Raw genomic sequence first — 4,560 nt, 5'->3', positions numbered from 1 at the left:
TAATTTCTTACTCAAATTTCTGAATAAATGATTAACGCATTCTATTTTTTTTACCGTTACCATTTGTTTCTGATATGGATTGTTGTCAAGAATAGATTGATACACGCTGCTATCTCCGTCAGCGATAACTGTTTTATAACTTAGTTCTTGCATCTCAATACTACATTTGAATCCTTCTGCAACAACATCACTCTCCATGCTCAAAGATGCTACATTGCGGTCAAAATTTTTGTAGCATTTATGACTTTTTGGTTCAAGACCTTGTCGGTCTGCCATATCACATACAGTGCAATATTTATTGCGAATGCCAACGTACAGAACTTTCTGTGTACGACAACCAACTATGGCACCAATACCAGACAATGAACTGTAACCAGTTCCATACAACCTCTTCATCAAACTACCAACTGCTGTAACAGTTATATACGGAATACCATTGACTATTTTGTTTCTTTCTAAAGCAAGCTGTTTTTCAACTTCACCCGCTTTTTTCATTTCTGCGAGAGATGCTTCTTCAAAATTGTGAACTAAACTTTCACGACGGTTTATATATGTCTTCTCAGACATACATGGAATATTCATAGCTGCGAATAGTTCTTCCATTTGGTAATAACCTATTCCAGCCGTAATAGTTCCAATTGTGGCTGCTGTGTTGATATCCAACANGTTATCATCGTCGGGTTCCGACCAGAAACTAGTCGAAGCGTGACAATTGTCACACCTCAAGCTGAACAGCGTTCGCAATCCGTAGCGCTTTGAATTTGTAACTTTAATATTTTCTAATGTACAGACTACCCTTTTTTGATGATCCTTCTAGAACTTTTTTAGTTCTTTCATAAAATAACCAATGTCGTAAATGCCACGGCCTTGTGGCAAGTTATCTTGGATTTCATCCACATTTTCACNCTTTCTTACTTTTTCTTCTACATAATAAGGTATATTATCTCTATTATCTTCAGCATTTTCAACACCTGGATTTTCTTCTACGGTGTTAATTACGCTGGAATCAGACTGCTGAAAACTGTTTTCTTTAACGTTTGTCGTTTGTTTATAGATATTTACAAATTCTATGGCGTTGTTAGTATTTCTAGCCTGAGATTCTACAAACTTTTCTGGATTTTCTTTCAGTGGAATTTCTTCCACGATATATTCAATACTAATCTCCGAAGAATTAATACATTCCTCTGGAGTTTGTATATTATTATATTATAGCTGCTGAAGAACATTTCCTTCTGCATTTGTATTTTCTTTATACAACCGAGTTATTTTTTCCTCGGTGTTTTCATTGAAATATTTTGACTGCTGAGCAATATTTTTCGCAGCGTCAAGTTTTGTTTCAAACACATTGTCTATAATATTCTTAGCAATACTTACGATATTGGGTGGAATTGTAGTAATTATTTTCTCCGCATCTGCCTTCTTCTTTTGTATTAGCCGCCTGAAAAACAAATTACATTTAGAATCTGCTTTTTCACATTTCTTTATTTAAAAATACTTAATCATTCCTACGTTTATAATACTACTATGAATTATAATACAGAATTTACATTCTTAGGTTTCTAATATTACTAGAAATTATAAAAAAAATATCTACACATTACGTACAATACTTTGTTGGATGTCGAGAAAGGTCGGGTGGTAAAGATGAGGTTCTGATCACGTACTTGTATTCTTATTTTTATTGCTCCGATTACAACGTTCCTTTTGTTTTTTACACGGCTGTTCCTCACTGTGGTAAACTCTCCGGCTTGCGGAACCACACAGTGAGCTAGCAGCTTAATCACGGTCTTTCTCTGCTTCATCTACGCGATCGATTTATAGTAGATCAATCGCGCTGATTCAGCAGGCCTACCGGTTTTAGCAACGGGCGTGCTAGTTACCGGTGCCGGTGTCGACACATGCTGCGCTTGCACTTCACACAACGCGGCGATGTGTCGCGCCCTGTGGCAACCAGCAGTTCTTCCTAGAACTGCTGCCTTCCTGCAACTTATCTAGGTCATTGAGCAATGACAGTGATGTCTTATCACATTGCTCAATGGCCTCAACTTACCTTAACTTTAAATACAAAAATTGGCGCACAACAACTTTGTATGTTTTGCTTATCTACATAAATATTTCATCATTACATCTTCTGTTATCACTATTTACGTAAAATAGTAATACCAGTAATAGTAACAACATTCTTCAGATTTTTATTTGATATGAAGGATTACCAACTAATGTTGTTTATGACATTTCTGGTATTAAATATCTTTCCAATAAGCCAGTACATGTTAGAGCATATTTAATTGCAATGTCTTTTAAACTGATTTTGACATCAACATACGTTTACATGCACGCCTCTGGTATATTAGAAGAATTGCTAGCACACGTTAGGCGTTGAAGCCTCTGAAATTTTTGTTACGCCAGCACACGTTTACATGCACGCATCTAGCACTTGTAATCAGATGTTTCTTCTTTTTTTTAAATATATTTTTTGGAAAGAATATTTATTGCAAGTATGAATATTTAAAAGGACACACGTCCAAAAATAATGTCAACAACACTATATTACTTTGCAATGCATGCAAACAGTTATAAGCGTAATGTAATATTTTCTTTATACATAAACATTTTATGAACTGTAAATAGTATTCTTACATAGTATTATTAGTGATCTATTTCTTTACCCATACACGCACGCGCGCGCGCGCACACACACACACACACACATATATGTATATATATATGTATGTTTACACGACATGTATGAAAAATTTTGACACAGCCGAAGTGTTAAAGTACATTGAGTCTATCTAGATAGAAAAGTCATATATCATTTGTCACAATTTGTAATTGTGATTAAGTAACTAATTAATATATGTGATCCAATAAGCGAATAGAAAGCTGTGATTCGATTTCTGTAAGTGTGTAAGATTTTCTTATATGAACATCTGCTGATCGCGAGAAGCTGTGTCAAACGCCACTCGCTTCTTTGCTCCGCTTCTCGGAAGATGCATGGAGTAAAAGTCATACACGCCTACAGAGTCCATCGCTTCCTACGCGCTCATTGGGTCTAATGAATTCATTAATTACTCGATAACTATAGCACATTAAGCAAATTGGTACATNACTTTTCTGTTTATATTGACTACATATTTTCACAATTTGCTGTGTCAAAATTGTTCAGACACTTAGTATAAATATATATATAAAGGGTGAGTCATCTGAATCTATCACCTCCAATAACTCGTTTGTGTGGCCAAGGATCGAAAAAAGTTTCATATAAAAGTTGTAGGGTTTTGAGGGGGAACCAAAATGGCGTACCTTTCAACTTTTGATTTTGACAGAAAGTGGGTTACTTCAATCGGAAGTAGTTTTTTTAAAATGGAAACTCCCCTTTTTGACACCGGAAAATGAAAAAGCGGAAAATTTACGTTCAGATATGACCTTGGCTGTTTTAAAATTTTCAAGATGACAAACGAAGATGGCGGACAAAAATTTTAGTCAACCGATTTGCACCAAATTAAGTTTACAAGGGTTTTTGGGGTTGCTGATCACGAATCTGAAGTCAGATTTGCAAACTTCAAAATGGCGGATTCAAGATGGCGGACCAAGATGGCGGACAAAATGTTTAGCCGAAATTAATAGAAATTACTACTCTTAGCACTACCCAGGAACAACGGCGAAGACGTGGTAGTTTTTTGTTCTTTTTGGGGTTCTGTATTTACGTGAGTCCCCTTGCTTCTCACTATCGGGGTGCTTTATTTAATTAATTTGTAACTTCAAACAGTTAATTCGCTAAGTAGTACACTTAGCGAAGTAACTGTTCGAAATTCCGTCCATTTTCTTGAATGCATAGGTCGATCCCATCATGAATATGATGTTAATAATAATCGTGTTATAACCCCACCAACTCCCGTGTACAAAATTTGGTGAAAATCGGTTGCTTTTCAGACATTCATAGTTATGCGCGACTAGTTCGTATGTAGCTCATTCGCTAGGTTGCTATGACCATGACTATCATCCTGCAATCATAAAGCAGACGTGAATGCTTAAATAGCAACTATATCTCCGCTTATTTGTATCTATTGAGAAATCAATACTTTTAGAACTCAGGTAATTTCTTATCTTTAATATGACAGCCTACCCACCAAACGAAATCGTGGACATGATCAAACTATTGGGGGAATGTAGGAATAATTTTTCGAGAGCTGAACGTCTGTATGCTCAACGTTATCCTGATAGAAGGCATCCAACTAGGGTAACCATTAAAACCCTTACGCAGAGAGCAAGTGATGGGTTTATGGTTCGCCGATCACGACATCATGAATATGATGTTAATGATAATCGTGTTATAACCATTTTAGCAAAAATTTATCTCGATCGTCATATTAGCACTCGTCAAATCGAAAGAGAAAATTGGCTTACCTCAGCGAACAGTTGCGAGAATATTAAAAGCGAGAAAATTTCATGCATATTACACAACGTTGACACAACATTTGAATTTTAATGATTACTTACTTCGTGTAAATTTTTGTGAATGGGCTCTGCAAATGATCCAACAAGATGAAAACTTTT

This window comes from Pseudomyrmex gracilis, unplaced genomic scaffold, assembly GCF_002006095.1.
Source record: "Pseudomyrmex gracilis isolate BER0280 unplaced genomic scaffold, ASM200609v1 scaffold_1303, whole genome shotgun sequence".
Taxonomy (NCBI): domain Eukaryota; kingdom Metazoa; phylum Arthropoda; class Insecta; order Hymenoptera; family Formicidae; genus Pseudomyrmex; species Pseudomyrmex gracilis.
The sequence above is the reverse complement of the archived record's forward strand: the minus strand, read 5'-3'. Positions refer to the sequence as shown.